Below are 22,146 nucleotides of genomic sequence, written 5' to 3' on the forward strand. Positions count from 1 at the left end.
CCTATACTCCCGAATGCCTCTTGATAGCTTTTTCACCAAAAGGGAGTCCAGAATCCTCTAGGAGAAGAAAAGTATATTCTGTGAGTGGAATGCACACGTAACAAAGCAGCTCCTCTGAAAGCTTCTCTCAAGTTTTTATCTGTAGACGTTTCCTTTCTCACCACAACCCTCAAATCTCTCCTGAATATGCCTTCGCAGTCTACAAAAAAACAGTGTTATGATACTCGTCAATGAAAAGAGAAGCTTAACTGAGTGAGTGAAATTCACGTGACACAGAGCAGGTTCACAGAAAGCTTCCTTCTGGTTTCTACTTGAGGTTATTTCTTTTTCAGAGTATTCTAAAGAGTGTCTCCAAATGTCCTTTCTCAGATTCCACAGAAACAGTGATTTGAAACTGCTCAATCCAAAGAATCATTTAACTCTTTGAGATGAATATAAACATCACAAAAGAGATACGCTTAAAGCTTCTCTTCAAATTTCGATGGGAGACATTTTCTTGCCCATGGCAGGCCTCATGTTGCCACTTACTATGCCTTCGTAGAAACCTCGGAGGCCGACTTTCAAACTGGGAAATGTAGAGTAATCTTTAACCCTGTGAAAAGAATGGGCATGTCAGAGAGCAATTCCTTCGAGAGCTTCTTTCTGTTTTTTCTTGAACGACATTTCACTTTTTGCCATAGTCTTCAATGTGCTGCGAATATCACACTTTTAATTTTACAGGAACAGTGTTCAAACTGTGTCTTATGAGAAGAACATGAAAAATCCCTGAGTGGAATGCACACATCACCAAGCAGTTTCTCAGAGAGCTTCTTTCCAGTTTTTATCTGATTCTATTTCCTATTGACCATAGGCCCGAATATAATCCCAAATATCCTTTCGTGAATGCATCCAAGAGGGAGTTTCCAAGATGTGTAAGGTAAAGAAAGCTTCATCTATGTGAGAAGAATAAACATAGAGAAAAGCAGATTCACAGAAAGCTTCTTTCCAGTTATTATCTGAAGATATTTCCCTTTTCAACACAATCCTGAGTGTGCTCCTGAAAATCCCTTGGTGGATCCGTCCATGACAGTTTTCAAGTTGTGTAATGTAAGGAATATTTCCTTTTCAAGCTGTGTAATGTAATCTGAAGATAAAAGTTACATTTATGTTTAATGGAGCAGGCCGTTAACACTGTCTTTGAAGAACCTAAGAAAGGTTACCTTGGGTCGCTTTGAGGCCTATGCTGATAAAGGAAATATCATCAGTTAAAAACGAGAGAGAAGCTTTCTGAGACATTTCTTTGTGATCTGTGAATTCAACTCACAGAGTTACAACTTATTCCTCAGGAAGCAGTTTGCTAACAGTCTTTTCGTGGAATCTGCACAGTGATATTTGGGAGCCAATTCGGGTCCATTGGGAAAAAGCAAGTATCCTCAGAGAACAACTAGAGAATAGCTTTCTGAGAGATTTCCTTCTGATGTGTCACTTCACCACACAGAGTTCCAACCATCCCGTGTTGGAACAGTTTGCTAACAGTCTTGTCGTGGATTCTGCAATGTGATATTTGTGAGCTCATTGAGAGCTATGGTGAAAAAGGATATATCTTCAGACAGACACTGCAAAGAAGCCTTCAGAGAAACAGCATTGAGATGTGTGAATGCAACTCACAGAGTTACACATTTCTCTTCAGGCAACAGTTTGCTAACAAAGTTTTCTGGGAATCTACAACTGGATATTTCTCAGCACAGTGAAGATAATTGTGACAAAGGAAATATCCTCATATGAAAACTAGAAAGAAGTTTCCTTAGAAAATTTTTGTTGATGTGTGAATTCATCTCACAGAGTTACACTTAGGTTTCATGGAGCAGGCCGTTAACACTCTCTTTGAAGAACCTAAGAAAGGTTACTTTGGGTCACTTTGAGGCCTACGCTGATGAAGGAAATGTCATCAGTTAAAAACGAGAGAGAAGCTTCCTGAAACATTTTTTTGTGATCTGTGAATTCATCTCACAGAATTACAACTTATTCCTCAGGGAGAAGTTTGCTAACACTCTTTTCGTGGAATCTCCACAGTGATATTTGGGAGACAATTTGGGCCCATTGCGGAAAGCAAGTATCCTCAGAGAACAACTAGAGAAGAGCTTTGTGGGAGATTTCTTTCTGATGTGTGACTTCATCACACAGAGTTCCACCCTTCCCTTGTTGGAAGAGTTTGCTAACAGTCTTGTCGTGGATTCTGCAATGTGATATTTGGGAGCTCATTGAGGGCTATGGTGAAAAAGGATATATCCTCAGACAGACACTGCAAAGAAGCCTTTAGAGAAACTGCATTGTGATGTGTGAATGCATCTCACAGAGTTACACATTTTTCTTCAGGGAACAGTTTCCTAACACAGTTTTCTGGAAATCTACAATGGGATATTTCTTAGTGCAGTGCAGCTAATGGTGACAAAGGAAATATCTTCACATGAAAACTAGAAAGAAGCTTCCATAGAAAATTCTAGTTGATGTGTGAATTCATCTCAAAGACTTACACTTAGGTTTCATGGAGCAGGCCGTTAACACTGTCTTTGAAGAACCTAAGAAAGGTTATTTTGGATCGCTTAGAGGCCTACGCTGCTAGAGGAAATATCGTCAGATAAAAACGAGAGAGAAGCTTTCTGAGACATTTCTTTGTGATCTGTGAATTCAACTCACAGAGTTACAACTTATTCCTCAGGAAGCAGTTTGCTAACACTCTTTCGTGGAATGTGCACAGTGATATTTGGGAGCCAATTTGGGCCCATTGGGAAAAAGCAAGTATCCTCAGAGAACAACTAGAGAATAACTTTCTGAGAGACTGCTTTCTGATGTGTGACTTCATCACACAGAGTTCCACACCTCCCTTCTTGGAACAGTAGTTCCCTTCTTGGAACAGTATGCTAACAGTCTTTTCGTGGATTCTGCAAGGTGATATTTGGGAGCTCATCGAGGGCTAGGGTGGAAAAGGATATATACTCAGACAGACACTGGAAAGAAGCCTTCTGAGAAACTGCATTGCAATGTGTGAATGCACCTCACAGAGTTACAGGTTTCTCTTCAGCCAACAGTTTGCTAATAAAGTTTTCCTGAAATCTGCAATGGGATATTTCTTAGCGCAGTGAAGTTAATGGTGACAAAGGAAATATCCTCATATGAAAACTAGAAAGAAGCTTCCTGAGAAACTTCTTCTTGATGTGTGAATTCATGTCACAGAGTTACACTTATGTTTCATGGAGAAGGCCATTAACACTGTCCTTGAAGAACCTAAGAAAAGTTACTTTGGATCGCTTTGAGGCCTACCCTGATAACGGAAATATCATCAGTTAAAAACGAGAGAGAAGCTTTCTGAGACATTTCATTGTGATCTGTGAATTCATCTCACTGAGTTACAACTTATTCCTCAGGAAGCAGTTTGCTAACACTCTTTTCGTGGAATCAGCACAATGATATTTGGGAGCCAATTCGGACACATTGGAAAAAACAAGTATCCTCAGAGAACAACTAGAGAATAGCTTTCTGAGAGATTGCTTTCAGATGTGTGACTTCACCACACAGTGTTCCACCTTTTCCTACTTGGAAGTGTTTGCTAACAGTCTTGTCATGAATTCTGCAATGAGATATTTGGGAGCTCATTGAGGGCTATGGTGAAAAAGCATATATGCTCAGACAGACATTGCAAAGAAGCCTTCTGAGAAACTGCATTGCCATGTGTGAATGCAACTCACAGAGGTACACGTTTCTCTTCAGGCAACAGTGTGCTAACACAGTTTTCTGGAAATCTGCAATGGGATATTTCTTAGCGCAGTGAAACTAATGGTGACAATGGAAATATCCTCATTTGAAAACTAGAAAGAAGCTTCCTTAGAAACTTCTTGTTGATGTGTGCATTTATCTCACTGAGTTGCACTTACGATTCATGGAGCAGGCAGTTAACAGTGTTTTCGAAGAACCTAAGAAATATTACTTTGGATCGCTTTGAGGCCTAGGCTGATAAAGGAAATATCATCTGTTAAAAACGAGAGAGAAACTTTCAGAGACATTTCTTTGTCATCTGTGAATTCATCTCAGAGATTTACAACTTATTCCTCAGGAAGCAGTTTGCTAAATCTCTTTTTGTGGAATCTGTACAGTGGTATTTGGGAGCCGAATCGGGCCCATTGGGGAAAAAAAAAATTATCCTCAGAGAACAACTAGAGAATAGCTTTCTGAGAGATTTCTTTCTGATGCGTGACTTCATCACAGAGAGTTCTACCCTTCCCTTCTTGGAACAGTTTGCTAACAGTCTTGTCGTGGATTCTGCAATGTGATATTTGGGAGCTCATTGAGGGCTATGGTGAAAAAGGATATATCCTCAGACAGACTGGAAAGAAGCCTTCTGAGAAACTGCATTGTGATGTGTGAATGCAACTCACAGAGTTACACGTTTCTTTTCAGCCAACAGTTTGCTAACACAGTTTTTTGGAAATATGCAATGGCATATTTCTTAGCACAGTGAAGCTAATGGGGATGAAGGAAATATCCTCATATGAAAACTAGAAAGAAGCTTCCTTAGAAACTTCTTGTTGATGTGTGAATTCATCTCACAGAGTTACACTTATGTTTCATGGAGCAGGCCATTAACAATGTCTTTGAAGAACCTAAGAAAGGTTACTTCGCATCGCTTTGAAGGCTCCGCTGATAAAGGAAATATCATCCGTTAGAAACGAGAGAGAAACTTTCTGAGACATTTCTTTGTGATCTCTGAATTCATGTAACAGAGTTACAACTTATTCCTCAGGAAGCAGTTTGCTAACACTCTTTTCGTGGAATGTGCACAGTGATATTTGGGAGCCATTCTGGGCTCACTGGGAAAAAGCAAGTATCCTCAGAGAACAACCAGAGAATAGCTTTCTGAGAGATTGCTTTCCGATGTGTGACTTCATCACACAGAGTCCCACCCTTCCCTTCTTGGGACAGTTTGCTAACTGTCTTGTCATGCATTCTGCAATGAGATATTTGGGAGCTCATTGAGGGCTCTGGTGAAAAAGGATATATCCTCAGGCAGACACTGGAAAGAAGAATTCTAGAATCTGCATTGCGATGTGTGAATGCAACTCACAGAGTTACACGTTTCTCTTCAGCCAACAGTTTGTTAACACAGTTTTCTGGAAATCTGCAATGGGATATTTCTTAGCGCAGTGAAGCTAATGGCGACAAAGGAAATATCCTCATATGAAAACTAGAAAGAAACTTCCTTAGAAACTTCTTGTTGATGTGTGAATTCATCTAACAGAGTTACACTTATGTTTCTTGGAGCAGGACAGTAACACTGGCTCTGAAGAACTTAAGAAAAGTTTACTTGGATCGCTTTGGGGCCTCCACTGATAAAGGAAATATCATCAGTTAAGACCGAGAGAGAAGCTTTCTGGGATATTTCTTTGTGATCTGTGAATTCATGTCACAGGGTTACAACTTATTCCTCAGGAAGCAGTTTGCTAACACTCTTTTCGGGGAATCTGCACAGTGATATTTGGGAGCCAGTTCGGGCCCATTGGGAAAATGCAAGTATCCTCAGAGAATAACTAGAGAATAGCTTTCTGAGAGATTGCTTTCCAATTTGTGACTTCATCACACAGAGTTCCACCCTTCCCTTCTTGGAACAATTAGCTAAGAGTCTTGTCGTGGTTTCTACAATGTGATATTTGGGAACGCATTGAGGGCTATGATGAAAAAGGATATATTCTCAGACAGATACTGGAAAGAAGCCTTCTGGGAAACTGCATTGCAATGTGTGAATGCACCTCACAGAGTTACACGTTTCTCTTCAGCCAACAGTTTGCTAACACAGTTTTCTGGAAATATGCAATTGGATATTTCTTAGCGCAAGGAAGCTTATGGAGACAAAGGAAATATCCACATATGAAAACTGGAAAGAGCTTCGTTAGAAACTTCTTTTGGATGTGTGAATTCATCTCACAGAGTTACACTTATGTTTCATGGAGCAGGCCATTAACACTGTCTCTCAAAAACCTAAGAGAGGTTACTTTGGATCGGTTTGAGGCCTACGGTGATAAAGGAAATATCATCAGTTAAAAACGAGAGAGAAGATTTTTGAGACATTTCTTTGTGATCTGTGAATTCATCTCACAGAGTTACAAGTTATTCCTCTCGAAGCCGTTTGCTAACACTCTTTTCGTGGAATCTGCACAGTGATATTTGGGAGCCAAATCGGGCCCATTGGGAAAAAACAAGTATCCTCAGAGAACAACTAGAGAATAGGTTTCTGAGAGATTTCTTTCTGATGTGTGACTTCATCACACAGAGTTCCACCCTTCCCTTCTTGAAGCAGTTTGCTAACAGTGTTGTCATGGATTCTGCAATGTGGTATTTCGGAGCTCATTGAGGGCTATGGTGAAAAAATATACATCCTCAGAGAGACACTGGAAAGAAGTGAATGCAACTGACAGAGTTACACGTTTCATTTCAGCCAACAGTGTGCTAACACAGTTTTCTGGAAACCTGCAATGGGATATTTATTAGCACAGTGAAGCTAATGGAGACAAAGGAAATATCCTCATATGAAAACTAGAAAGAAGCTTCATTAGAAACTTCTTGTGGATGTGTGAATGCATCTCACAGAGTTATACTTAGGTTTCAAGGAGCATACTATTAACAGTGTCTCTGAAGAACCTTAGCAAGATTACTTTGGATCGCTTTGAAGCCTACGCTGATAAAGGAAATATCATCAGTTAAAAACGAGGGAGAAGCATTCTGAGACATTTCTTTGTGATCTGTGAATTCATCTCACAGAGTTACAACTTATTCGTCAAGATGCACTTTGCTAACAATCTTTTCGTGGAAACTGTACAGTGATATTTTAGAGCCAATTCGGGCCCTTTGGGAAAAAGCAAATATCCTCAGAGAAAACTAGAGAATAGCCTTCTGAGAGATTGCTTTCTGATGTGGGACTTCATCACACAGAATTGCACCCTTCCCTTCTTGGAACAGTTTGCTAACAGTCTTGTCGTGGATACTGCAATATGATATTTGGGAGCTCTTTGAGGGCTATGGTGAAAAAATATGTATCCTCAGACAGACAATGGAAAGAATCCCTCTGAGAAACTGCATTGCGATGTATGAATGCAACTCACACAGTGACACGTTTCTCTTCTGCAAACAGTTTGCTATCCCAGTTTTCTGGAAATCTGCAATGGGATATTTCTTAGCGCAGTGAAGCTAATGGTGACAAAGGAAATATCCTCATATGAAAACTGGAAAGAAGCTTCTTTAGAAACTTCTTGTTGATGTGTGCATTCATCTCACAGAGTTACACTTATGTTTCATGGAACAGGCCATTAACACTGTCTCTGAAGAAAGTAAGAAATATTACTTTGGATCGCTTTGAGGCCTACGCTGATAAAGGAAATATCATCAGTTAAAAACGAGAGAGAAGCTTTCTGAGACATTTCTTTGTGATCTGTGAATTCACGTCACAGAGTTACAACTTATTCCTCAGGAAGCAGTTTGCCAACACTCTTTTCGTTAAATCTGCACAGTGATATTTGGGAGCCAATTGGGGCCCATGGTGTAAAAGAAAGTATCCTCAGAGAACAACTAGAGAATAGTTTTCTGAGAGATTGCTATCTGATGTGGGACTTTATCACACAGAATTCCATGCTTCCCATCTTGGAACAGTTTGCTAACAGTATTGTTGTGGATACTGCAATGTGATATTTGGGAGCTCTTTGAGGGCTATGGTGAAAAAGGATATATCCTCAGACAGACACTGGAAAGAAGCCTTCTCAGAATCTGCATTGCGATGTGTGAATGCAGCTCACAGAGTTACACGATTCTCTTCAGCCAACAGTTTGCTAACACAGTTTTCTGGAAATCTACAAAGGGATATTTCTTTGCACAGTGAAGCTAATGGAGACAAAGGAAACATGCTCATATGAAAATTAGACAGAAGCTTCCCTAGAAACATCTTGTTGATGTGTGAATTCATCTCAGAGAGTTACACTTACGTTTCATGGAGCAGGCCATTAACACTGTCTCTGAAGAAACTAAGAAAGGTTACTTTGCATCGCTTTGAGGCCTACGCTGATAAAGGAAATATCATCAGTTAAAAACGAGAGAGAAGCTTTCTGAGACATTCCTTTGTGATCTGTGAATTCATCTCACAGAGTTACAAATTATTCCTCAGGAAGCAGTTTGCTAACACTTTTTTGTGAAATCTGCACAGTGATATTTGGGAGCCAATTCGAGCCTCCTGTGAAAAAGCAAGTATCCTCAGAGAACAACTAGAAAATAGCTTTCTGAGAGATTACTTTCTGATGTGTGATTTCATCACACAGAGTTCCACCCTTCCCTTTTTGAAACAGTTTGCTAACAGTCTTGTCGTGGATTCTGCAATGTCATGTTTGGGAGCTCATTGAGGGTTATGGTGAAAAAGGATATATCCACAGACAGACACTGGAATAAAGCCTTCTGAGAAACTGCATTGCGATGTGTGAATGCAACTCACAGAGTTACACGTTTCTCTTCAGCCAACAGTTTGATAACACAGTTTTCTGGGAATCTGCAATGGGATGTTTCTTAGTGCAGTGAAGCTAATGGTGACAAAGGAATTATCCACATATGAAAACTAGAAAGAAGCTTTCTTAGAAACTTCTTGTTGATGTGTGAATTCATCTCACAGAGTTACACTTATGTTTCATGGAGCAGGCCATTAACACTGTCTCTGAAGAACCTAAGGAAGGTTACTTTGGATCGCTTTCAGGCCTACGCTGATAAAGGAAATATCGTCCGTTAAAAACGAGGGAGAAGCTTTCTTAGACATTTCTTTGTTATCTGTGAATTCATCTCACAGAATCACAACTTTTTCCTCAGGAAGCAGTTTGCTAACAGTCTTTTCGTGGAATCTGCACAGAGATATTTGGGAGTCAATTCGGGCCCATTGGGAAAAAGCCAGTATCTTAAGAGAACAACTAGAGAAGAGCTTTCTGAGAGATTGCTTTGTTATGTGTGACTTCATGACACGTATTTCCACCCTCCCATTCTTGGAACTGTTTGCTAACAGTCTTGTCGTGGATTCTGCAATTTGATATATGGGAGCTCATTCAGGGCTATGGTGAAAATGGATATATCCTCAGAGAGACACTGGAAATAAGCCTTCTGAGAAACTGCATTGCGATGTGTGAATGCAACTCACAGAGTTTCACGTTTCTCTTCAGCCAACAGTTTACTAACACAGCTTTCTGGAAATCTGCAATGGGATATTTCTTAGCGCAGTGAAGCTAATGGAGACAAAGGAAATAGCCTCATATGAATACTAGAAAGAAGCTTTCTTAGAAACTTCTTGTTGATGTGTGAATTCATCTCACAAAGTTACACTTATGTTTCATCCAGCAGTCCGTTAACACTGTCTCTGAAGGGCCTAAGAAAGGTTACCTTGGATTGTTTTGAGACCTACGGTGATAAAGGAAATATGATCAATTAGAAAAGAGAGAGAAGGTTTCTGAGACATATCTTTGTGATCTCTGAATTCATCTCACAGAGTTACAAATTATTCCTCAGGAAGCAGTTTGCTAACACACTTTTCGTGGAATCTGCACAGTGATATTTGGGAGCCAATTCGGTCCCATTGTGAAATAGCAAGTATCTTGAGAGAAAAACTAGAGAATACCTTTCTTAGAGATTGCTTTCTGATGTGTGATTTCATCACACAGTGTTCCACTCTTCCATTCTTGCAACAGATTGCTAACAGTCTTGTCGTGGATTCTGCAATGTGATATTTGGGTGCTCATTGAGGGCTGTGGTGAAAAAGGATATATCCTCAGACAGACACTGGAAAGAAGCCTTCTGAGAAACTGCATTGCGATGTGTGAATGCAACTCACAGAGTTACACGTTTCTCTTCAGCCAACAGTTTGCTAACACATTTTTCTGGAAATCTGCAATGGGATATTTCGTAGCGTAGTGAAGCTAAAGGTAAAAAAAGAAATAGCCTCATATGAATACTAGAAAGAAGCTTCCTTAGAAACTTCTTGTTGTTGTGTGAATTCACCGCACTGAGTTACACTTATGTTCCATGTCGCAGGCCGTTAACACTGTCTGTGAAGAACCTAAGAAAGGTTATTTTTAATCGCTTTGAGGCCTACACTGATAAAGGAAATGTCATCACTTAAAAAGGAGAGAGAAGCTTTCTGAGACATTTCTTTGTGATCTGTGAATTCATCTCACAGAGTTACAACTGATTCCTCAGGAAGCAGTTTGCTAACACTCTTTTCGTGGAATCTGCACAGTGATATTTGGGAGCGAATTCGGACCCATTGTGAAAAAGCAAGTATCCTCTAAGAACAACTAGAGAATAGCTTTCTAAGAGATTGCTTTCTGATGTGTGACTTCATCACACAGAGTTGCTACCTACCCTTCTTGCAACAGCTTGCTAACTGTCTTTTCGTGGATTCTGCAATGTGATATTTGGGAGCTCATTGAGGGCTATGGTGAAAAAGGATATATCCTCAGACAGACACTGGAAAGAAGCCTTCTGAGAAACTGCATTGCGAAATGTGAATGCAACTCACAGAGTTACACGTTTCTCTTCAGCCAACAGTCTGCTAACACACTTTTCTGGAAATCTGCAGTGGGATATTTCTTAGCGCAGTGAATCTAATGGAGAAAAAGGAAATATCCTCATATGAAAACTAGAAAGAAGCTTCGTTAGAAACTTCTTGATGATGTGTGAATTCATCTTGCTTTCTCCCAATGGGCCCGAATTGGTTGCCAGATATCAGTATCCAGATTCTACGAAAAGAGTGTTAGCAAACTGCTTCCTGAGGAATAAGTTGTAACTCTGTGAGATGAATTCACAGATCACCAAGAAACGTCTCAGAAAAATTCTCTCTCGTTTTTAACCGATGATATTTCCTTTATCAGCAGAGGCCTCAAAGCGATCCAAAGTAACCTTTCTTAGGTTCTTCAAAGACAGTGTTAATGGCCTGCTCCATGAAACATAAGTGTAACTCTGTGAGATGAATTCACACATCAACAAGAAGTTTCGTAGGAAGCATCTTTCTAGTTTTCATATGAAGATATTTCCTTTCTCTCCATTAGCTTCTCTGCACTAAGAAATATCCCACTGCATATTTCCAGAAAACTGTGTTAGCAAACTGTTGGCTGAAGAGTAACGTGTAACTCTGTGAGTTGCATTCACACATCGCAATGCAGTTTCTCAGAAGTCTTCTTTCCAGTGTCGGTCTGAGGATATATCATTTTCCACCGTAGCCCTCAATGATCTCCTAAATATCACATTGCAGAATCCACGACAAGACAGTTAGCAAACTGTTCCAAGAAGGGAAGGCTGGAACTCTGTGTGATGAAGTCACTCATCGGAAAGCAATCTCTCAGAAAGCTATTCTCTAGTTATTCTTTGAGGATAATTGCTTTTTCACAATGGGCCCGAATTGGGTCCCAAATATCTCTGTGTATATTCCACGAAAAGTGTGTTAGCAAACTGCTTTCTGAGGAATAAATTGTAACTCTGTGAGAGAATTCACATATCACAAAGAAAGATCTCAGAAAGCTTCTCTCTCGTTTTAACAGAGTATATTTCCTTTACCAGCGTAGGCCTCAAAGCAATCCAAAGTAACATTTCTTAGGTTCTTCAAAGACAGTGTTAACGGACTGCTCCATGAAATGTAAATGTAACTCTGTGAGATGAATTTACACATCAAGAAGAAGTTTCTAAGGAAGCCTCTTTCTAGTTTTCATATGAGGATATTTCCTTTGTCTCCATTAGCTTCACTTATCTAAGAAATATCCCATTGCAGATTTCCAGAAAACTGTGTTAGCAAACTGTTGGTTGTAGAGAAACGTGTAACTCTGTGAGTTGCATTCACACATCGCAGTGCAGTTTCTCAGAACGCTTCTTTACAGTGTCTGTCGGTGGATATATCCTTTTTCACCATAGCCCTCATTGAGCTCCCAAATATCACATTGCAGAATCCACGAAAAGACTGTTAGCAACCTTTCCAAGAAGGGAAGGGTGGAATTCTGTGTGATGAAGACACACATCAGAAAGCAATCTCTCAGAAAGCTGTTCTCTATTTGTTCTCTGAGGATACTTGCTTTTTCCCAGTGGGCCCAAATTGGCTCCCAAATATCACCGTGCAGATTCCACGAAAAGAGTGTTAGCAAACTGCTTCCTGAGGAATAAGTTGTAACACTCTGAGAAGAATTCACAGATCACAAAGAAATGTCTCAGAAAGCTTCTCTCTCATTTTTAATTCAGGATATTTCCTTTATTAGCATAGGCGTCAAAGCGATCCCAAGTAGCCTTTCTTAGGTTCTTCAAACACAGTGTTAACGGCCTGCTCCATGAAACATAAGTGTAACACTGTGAGATGAATTCGCACATCAAAAAGAAGTTTCTAAGGAAGCTTCTTTCTAGTTTTCATACGAGGATATTTCCTTTGTCACCATTAGTTTCACTGCACTATGAAATATCGCATTGCAGATTTCCAGAAAAATGTGTTAGCAAACTGTTGACTGAAGAGAAACGTGTAACTCTGTGAGTTGCATTCACACATGCAATGCAGTTTCTCAGAAGTCTTCTTTCCAGTGTCTGTCCTAGGATATACCCTTTTTTATCATAGCCCTCAATGAGCTCCCAAATATCAAATTGCAGAATCCAAGACAAGACTGTTAGCAAACTGTTCCAAGAAGGGAAGGGTGGAACTCTGTGTGAAGAAGTCACACATCTTAAAGCAATCTCTCAGAAAGCTATTCTCTAGTTGTTCTCTGAGAATACTTGCTTTTTCCCAATGGGCTCGAATTGACTAACAAATATCTCTGTGCACATTCCACGAAAAGAGTGTTAGCAAAATGCTTCCTGAGGAATAAGTTGTAACTCTGTCAGATGAATTCACAGATCACAAAGAAAGGTCTTAGAAAGCTTCTCTCTCGTTTTTAACGGATGATATTTCCTTTAGCAGCGGAGGCCTCAAAGCGATCCAAAGTAACCTTTCTTAGGTTCTTCAAAGACAGTGTTAATGGCCTGCTCCATGAAACATAAGTGTATCTCTGTGAGATGAATTCACACATCAACAAGTAGTTTCTAAGGAAGCTTCCTACTAGTTTTCATACGAGGATATTTCCTTTGTTTCCATTAGCTTCACTGCGCTAAGAAATATCCCATTGCAGATTTCCAGAAGACTGTGTTAGCAAACTGTTGGCTGAAGAGAAACGTGGAACTCTGTGAGGTGCATTCACACATCACAATGCAGTTTCTCAGAAGGCTTCTTTCCAGTGTACGTCTGACGATATATCCTTTTACACCATAGCCCTCAAAGAGCTCCCAAATATCACATTGCAGAATCCACAACAAGACTGATGGCAAACAGTTCCAACAAGGGAAGGGTGGAAGTCTGTGTGATGAAGTCACACATCAGAATGCAATCTCTCAGAAAGCTATTCTCTAGTTTTTGTCTGAGGATACTTGCTTTTTCCCAGTGGGCCCTAATTGGCTCCCAAATACCACTGTGCAGATTCCACGACAAGAGTGTCAGCAAACTGCTTCCTGAGGAATAAGTTGTAACTCTGTGAGATGAATTCACAGATCACAAAGAAAGGTCTTAGAAAGCTTCTCTCTCGTTTTTAACGGATGATATTTCCTTTAGCAGCGGAGGCCTCAAAGCGATCCAAAGTAACCTTTCTTAGGTTCTTCAAAGACAGTGTCAATGGCCTGCTCCTTGAAACATAAGTGTATCTCTGTGAGATGAATTCACACATCAACAAGTAGTTTCTAAGGAAGCTTCCTTCTAGTTTCCATACGAGGATATTTCCTTTGTTTCCATTAGCTTCACTGCGCTAAGAAATATCCCATTGCAGATTTCCAGAAAACTGTGTTAGCAAACTGTTGGCTGAAGAGAAACGTGTAACTCTGTGAGGTGCATTCACACATCACAATGCAGTTTCTCAGAAGGCTTCTTTCCAGTGTACGTCTGACGATATATCCTTTTACACCATAGCCCTCAAAGAGCTCCCAAATATCACATTGCAGAATCCACAACAAGACTGATGGCAAACAGTTTCAACAAGGGAAGGGTGGAAGTCTGTGTGATGAAGTCACACATCAGAATGCAATCTCTCAGAAAGCTATTCTCTAGTTGTTCTCTGAGGATACTTGCTTTTTCCCAGTGGGCCCTAATTGGCTCCCAAATACCATTGTGCAGATTCCACGAAAATAGTGTTAGCTAACTGCTTCCTGAGGAATGAGTTGTAACTCTGTGAGATGAATTCACAGATCACAAAGAAATGTCTCAGGAAGCTTCTCTCTCGTTTTTAACCGATGATATTTCTTTATCAGCGGAGGCCTCAAAGCAATCCAAAGTAACGTTTCTTAGGTTCTTCAAAGACAATGTTAATGGCCTGTTCCATGAAACATAAGTGTAACTCTGTGAGATGAATTCACACATCAAGAAGAACTTTCTAGGGAAGCTTCTTTCTAGTTTTCATAGGAGGATATTTCCTTTGTCTCCATTAGCTTCACTGGATTAAGAAATATACCATTGCAGATTTCCAGAAAGCTGTGTTACCAAATTGTTTGCTAAAGAGAAACGTGTAACTCTGTGAGTTGCCTTCACACATTGCAATGCAGTTTCTCAGAAGGCTTCTTTCCAGTGTCTGTCTGAGGATGTATCCTTTTTCACCATAGCCCTCATTGAGCTCCCAAATATCACATTGCAGAATCCACGACAAGACTGTTAGCAAACTGTTCCAAGAAGGGAAGGGTGGAACTCTGTGTGATGAAGTCACAAATCAGAAAGTAATCTCTGCAAAGGCTATTCTCTAGTTGTTCTATGAGGATACTTGCTTTTTCCCAATGGGCCCGAATTGGCTCCCAAGTATCACAGTGCAGATTCCACGAAAAGAGTGTTAGCAAACTGCTTCCTGAGGAATAAGCTGTAACTCTGTGAGTTGAATTCACAGATCACAAAGAAATGTCTCAGAAAGCTTCTCTTTCGTTTTTCACTGATGATATTTCCTTTATCAGCCTAGGCATCAAAGCAATCCAATGTAACCTTTCATAGGTTCTTCAGAGACAGTCTTAATGGCCTGCTCCATGAAACATAAGTGTAACTCTGTTAGATGAATTCACACATCAACAAGATGTTTCTAAGGAAGCTTCTTTCTAGTTTTCATATGAGGATATTTCCTATGTGACAATTAGCTTCACTGCGCTACGAAATATCCAATTGCAGATTTCCAGAAAACTGTGTTAGCAAACTGTTGGCTGAAGAGGAACGTGTCACACTGTGACGTGCATTCACACATCGCAATGAGGTTTCTCAGAAGGCTTCTTTCCGGTCTCTGTCTGAAGATATATCCTTTTTCACCATAGCCCTCAATGAGCTCCCAAATATCGCATTGAAGAATCCTCAACAAGACAGTTAGCAAACTGTTCCAAGAAGGGAAGTGTGGAAATCTGTGTGATGAAGTCACACATCAGATAGCAATCTCTCAGAAAGCTATTCTCTAATTGTTCTCTGAGGATACTTGCTGTTTCCCAATGGGCCCGAATTGGCTCCCAAATATCTCTCTGCTTCTTCCACAAACAGAGTGTTAGCAAACTTCTTCCCGAGGAATAAGTTGTAACTCTGTCAGATGAATTCACAGATCACAAAGAAATATCTCAGAAAGCTACTCTCTCGTTTTTAACGGATGATATTTCCTTTATCAGCTGAGGCCTCCAAGTGATCCAAAGTAACCTTTCTTAGGTTCTTCAAAGACAGTGTTAATGGCCTGCTCCATGAAACCTTAGTGTAACTCTGTGAGATGAATTCACACATCAACAAGAAGTTTCCAAGGAAGCCTCTTTCTAGTTTTCATATGAGGATATTTCTTTGCAGAAATGGGATATGAGGATATCCCATTGCAGTTTTCCAGAAAACTGTGTTAGCAAACTGTTGGTTGAAGAGAAACCTGTAACTCTCTGAGGCACATTCACCCATTGCATTGCAGTTTTTCAGAAGGCTTCTATCCAGTGTCTGTCTGAGGATATACCCTTTTTGACCATAGCCCTCAATGAGTTCCCAAATATCACATTGCAGAATCCAAAACAGGACTGTTAGGAAACTGTTCCAAGAAGGGAAGCGTGGAACTGTGTGATGAAGTCACACATCAGAAAGCAATCACTCAGAAAGCTATTCTCTAGTTTTTCTCTGAGGATATTTCCTATTTCCCAATGGGATCGAATTGGATCCCAAATATCACTGTGCAGATTCCACAGGAAGAGTGTTAGCAAACTGCTTCCTGAGGAATAATTTGTAACTCTGTGAGATGAATTCACAGATCACAAAGAAATGTCTAAGAAAGCTTCTCTCTCTTTTTTAACGGATGATATTTCCTTTTTCAGCATAGGCCTCAAAGCGATCCAAAGTAACCTTTCTTAGGTTCTTCCAAGACAGTGTTAATGGCCTACTCCATGAAACATAAGTGTAACTCAGTGAGATGAATTCACACATCCACAAGAAATTTCTAAGGAAGCTTCTTTGTAGTTTTCATATGAGGATATTTCCTTTGTCTCCATTAGCTTCACTGCGCTAAGAAATATCCCATTGTAGTTTTCCAGAAAACTGTGTTAGCAAACTGTTGGCTGAAGAGAAACGTTTACCTCTGTGAGTTGCATTCACACATCTCAACGCAGTTTTTCAGAAGGCTTCTTTCCAGTGTCTGACTGAGGATATATCCTTTTTCACCATAGCCCTCAATGAGCTCCCAAATATCACATTGCAGAATCCACGACAAGATTGTTAGCAAACTGTTCCAAGAAGGGAAGGGTGGAACCCTGTGTGATGAAGTCACACATCAGAAAGCAATCTCTTAGAAACCTATTCGCTAGTTGTTCTCTGAGGATAATGCTTTTTTCCAATGGGCCTGAAATGGCTCCCAGGTATCACTGTGCAGATTCCAGGAAAAGAGTGTTAGCAAACTAATTCCTGAGGAATAAGTTGTAAATCTGTGAGATGAATTCACAGATCGCCAAGAAATGTCTCAGAGAGCTTCTCTCTCGTTTTTAATGGAAGATAGTTCCTTTATCAGCGGAGTCCTCAAAGCGATCCAAAGTAACCTTTCTTAGGTTCTTAAAAGACACTGTTAATGGTCTGCTTCATAAAACATTACTGTAACTTTGTGAGACGGATTCACACATCAAGAAGAAATTTCTCAGGAAGCTTCTTTCTAGTTTTCAAATGAGGATATTTCCTTTGTGTCCATAGCTTCACTGCGCTAAGAAATATCACATTGCAGTTCTCCAGACTATTGTGTTAGCAAACTGTTGGCTGAAGAGAAACGTGTAACTCTGTGAGGTGCATTCACACATCACAATGCAGTTTCTCAGAAGGTTTCTTTCCAGTGTCTGTCTGAGGATACATCCTTTTTCACCATAGTCCTCAATGAGCTCCCAAATATCACATTGCAGAATCCATGACAAGACATTTAGCAAACTATTCCACGAAGGGAAGGGTGGAAATCTGTGTGATGAAGTCACACATCAGAAGGCAATCTCTCAGAAAGGTATTCTGTAGTTGTTCTCTGAGGATACTTGCTTTTTCCCAATGGGCCCGAAATGGCTCCCAGATCACACTGTGCAGATTCAACAAAGAGAGTGTCCGCAAACTGCTTCCTGAGGAGTAAGTTGTAACTCTCTAAGGTGAATTCACAGATCACAAAGAAATGTCTTAGAAAGCTTTTCTCTCGTTTTTAACGGATGATATTTCCTTTATCAGCGGAGGACTCAAAGCGATCCAAAGTAACCTTTCTTAGGTTCTTCAAAGACAGTGTTAATGGCCTGCTCCATGAAACATAAGTGTAACTCTGTGAGATGAATTCACACATCCACAAGAAGTTTCTAAGGAAGCTTCTTTCTAGTTTTCGTATGAGGATATTTCCTTTGTCTGCTTTAGCTTCACTGCACCAAGAAATATCCCATTGCTGATTTCCAGCAAACTGTGTTAGGAAACTGTTGGCTGAAGAGGAACGTGTAACTCTGTGAGGTGCATTCACACATCGCAATGCAGTTTTTCAGAAGGCTTCTATCCAGTGTCTGTCTGATGATATACCCTTTTTAACCATAGCCCTCAATGAGCTCCCAAATATCACATTAAAGAATCCACGACAAGACTGTTAGCAAACTGTTCCAAGAAAGGAAGGGTGGAACTCTGTGTGATGATGTCACACATCACAAGCCATTCTCTCAGAAAGCCATACTCTAGTTGTTCTCTGAGGATACTTGCTTTTTCCCAATGGGCCCGAATTGACTAACAAATATCTCTGTGCAGTTTCCACAAAAACGGTGTTAGCAAACTGTTTCCTAAGGAATAAGTTGTAACTCTGTGAGATGAATTCACAGATCACAAAGAAATGTCTCAGAAACTTTCTCTCTCTTTTTAAACGGATGATATTTCCTTTATCAGCGGAAGCCCAAAGCGATCCAAAGTAACTTTTCTTAGGTTCTTCAAAGAGAGTGATAATGGCCTGCTCCATGAAACATAAGTATAACTCTGTGAGATGAATTCACACATCCACAGGAAGTTTCTATCATAGCTTCTTTCTACTTTTCATATGAGGATATTTCCTTTGTCTCATTCATCTTCACTGCGCTAAGAAATATCCCATTGCAGATTTCCAGAAAACTGTGTTAGCAAACTGTTGGCTGAAGAGGAACGTGTAACTCTGTGAGGTGCATTCACACATCGAAATGCCGTTTCTCAGAAGGCTTCCTTCCAGTGTCTGTCTGAGGATATATCCTTTTTCACCATAGCCTTCAATGAGCTCCCAAATATCACATTGCAGAATCCACGAAAAGACAGTTAGCAAACTGTTCCAAGAAGGGAAGGGTGGAACTCTGTGTGATGAAGTCACACATCAGAAGGCAATCTTCAGAAAGCTATTCTCTAGTTGTTCTCTGAGGATACTTGCTTTTTCCCAATGGGCCCGAATTGGCTCCCAGATATCACTGTGCAGAATCCACGAAAAGAGGGTTAGCAAACTGCTTCCTGAGGAATAAGTTGTAACACTGTGAGATGAATTCACAGATCACAAATTAATGTCTCAGAAAGCTTCTCTCTCGTTTTTAACAGATGATATTTCCTTTATCAGCGCAGGCCTCAAAGCGATCCAAAGAAACCTTTCTTAGGTGCTTCAAAGACTGTGTTAATGGCCGGCTCCATGAAACATAAGTGTAACTCTGTGAGATGAATTCACACATCAACAAGAAGTTTCAAAGGAAGCATCTTTCTAATTTTCGTATGAAGATATTTCCTTTGTCTCTATAGCTTCACTCCACTAAGAAATATCCCATTGGAGATTTCCAGAACACTGTGTTAGCCAACAGTTGTATGAAGAGAAACGTGTAACTCTGTGAGGTGCATTGATACATCGCAATTCAGTTTCTCAGAAGGCTTCTTTCCATTGTCTGTCTGAGGATATATACTTTTTCACCGTAGCCCTCAATGAGCTCCCAAATATCACATTGCAGAATCCACTACAAGACTGTTAGCAACCTGTTCCAAGAAGGGAAGGGTGGAATTGTGTGTGATGAAGTCACACATCAGAAAGCAATCTCTCAGAAAGCTATTGTCTAGTTGATCCCTGAGGATACTTGCTTTTTCCAAATGTGCCCGAATTGGTTCCCAGATATCACTGTACAGATTCCACGAAAAGAGTGTTAGCAAACTGCTTCCTGAGGAATAATTTGTAACACTGTGAGATGAATTCACAGATCACAAAGAAATGTCTCAGAAAGTTTCTCTCTCGTTATTAATGGATGATATTTCCTTTATCAGCGGAGGCCTCAAATCGATCCAAATAACTTTCTTAGGTTCTTCAAAGACAGTGTTAATGGCCTGCTTCCTGAAATATAAATGTAACACTCTGTGATGTATTCACACATCAAAAAGAAGTTTCTAATTAAGCTTCTTTCTAGTTTTCATATGAGGATATTTCCTATGTCTCCATTAGCTTCACTGCGCTAAGAAATATCCAATTGCAGATTTCCAGAAAACTGTGTTAGCAAACTGTTGGCTGAAGAGGAACGTGTAACTCTATCAGGTGCGTTCACACATTGAAATGCAGTTTCTCAGAAGACTTCCTTCCAGTGTCTGTCTGAGGATATATCCTTTTTCACCATAGCCCTCATTGAGCTCCCAAATATCACATTGCAGAATCCACGACAAGACTGTGAACAAACTGTTCCAAGTATGGAAGGGAGGAACTCTGTGTGATGAAGTCACACAACAGAAAGCAATCTCTCAGAAAGCTATTCTCTAGTTGTTCTCTGAGGATAATTGCTTTTTCCCAATGGGCCCGATTTGGCTCCCAGATATCACTGTGCAGATTCCACGAAAAGAGTGTTAGCAAACTGCTTCCTGAGGAATAAGTTGTAACAATATGAGATGAATTCACAGATCACAAAGAAATGTCTCAGGAAGCTTCTCTATCGTTTTTAACGGATGATAGTTCCTTTTTCAGCGGAGGTCAAAGCGATCCAAAGTAACCGTTCTTAGGTTCTTCAAAGATAGTGTTAATGGCCTGCTCCATGAAACACAAGTGTAACTCTGTGAGACGAACTCACACATCCACAAGAAGTTTCTCAGGAAGCTTCTTTCTAGTTTTCATATGAGGATATTTCCCTTGTCTCCATTAGCTTCACTGCGCTAAGAAATATCCCATTGCAGATTTCAGGACAACTGTGTTAGCAAACTGTTGGCTGAAGAGAAACGTGTAACTCTGTGAGGTGCATTCACACATCACAATGGAGTTTCTCAGAAGGCTCCTTTCCATTGTCTGTCTGATGATATATCCTTTTCACCATTGCCCTCAATGAGCTCCCAAATATCACATTGCAGAATCCACAACAAGATTGTTAGTAAACTGTTCCAAGAAGGAAAGGGTGGAACGCTGTGTGATGAAGTCACACATCAGAAAGCAATCTCTCAGAAATCTGTTCTCTAGTTGTTCTCTGAGGATAATTGCTTTTTCCCAAAGGGCCCGATTTGGTTCCCAGATATCACTGTGCAGATTCCACGAGAAGAGTGTTAGCAAACTGCTTCCTGAGGAAAAAGTTGTAAATCTGTGAGATCAATTCACAAATCACTAAGAAATGTCTCAGAAAGCTTCTCTCTCGTTTTTAATAGATGATATTTCCATTATCAGCGGAGGCCTCAAAGCGATCCAAGGTAAACTTTCTTAGGTTCTTCGAAGACAGTGTTAATGCCCTGCTCCATGAAACGTAAGTGTAACTCTGTGAGATGAATTCACACATCCACAAGAAGTTTCTAAGGAAGCTTCTTTCTAGTTTTCATAGGAGGATATTTCCTTTGTCTCCATTAGCTTCACTGCACTAAGAAAAATCCCATTGCAGACTTCCAGAAAAGTGTGTTAGCAAACTGTTGGCTGAAGAGAAACGTGTAACTCTGTGAGGTGCATTCACACATCACAATGTAATTTCTAAGAAGGCTTCTTTCCAGTGTCTGTCTGGGGATATATACTTTTACACCATAGCCCTCAATACGCTCCCAAATATCACATTGCAGAATCCACGACAAGACTGTTAGCAAACTGTTCCAAGAAGGGAAGGGTGGAAGTCTGTGTGATGAAGTCACACATCAGAAAGCAATCTCTTAGAAACCTTTTCGCTAGTTGTTCTCTGAGGTTAATGCTTTTTTCGAATGGGCCCGAAATGGCTCCCAGATATCACCACGCAGATTCCACGAAAAGAGGGTTATCAAACTGCTTTCTGAGGAATAAGTTGTAACTCTCTGAGGTGAATTCACAGATCACAAAGAAATGTCTCAGAAAGCTTTCTCTCGTTTTTAGCAGATGATATTTCCTTTATCAGCGGAGGCCTCAAAGCAATCCAAAGTAACCTTTCTTAGGTTCTTCAAAGACAGTGTTAATGGCCTGCTCCATGAAACATAAGAATAATTGTGTGACATGAATTCAAACATCAACAAGAAGTTTCTAAAAAATTTCTTTCTAGTTTTCATATTAGGATATTTCCTTTGTCTCCATTAGCTTCAGTGCGACAATAAATATCCCATTACAGATTTCCAGAAAACTGTGTTAGCAAACTGTTGGCTGAAGGGAAACGTGTAACTCTGTGAGG

This window comes from Piliocolobus tephrosceles, chromosome 18 (assembly GCF_002776525.5).
Source record: "Piliocolobus tephrosceles isolate RC106 chromosome 18, ASM277652v3, whole genome shotgun sequence".
Classification (NCBI taxonomy): Eukaryota; Metazoa; Chordata; class Mammalia; order Primates; family Cercopithecidae; genus Piliocolobus; species Piliocolobus tephrosceles.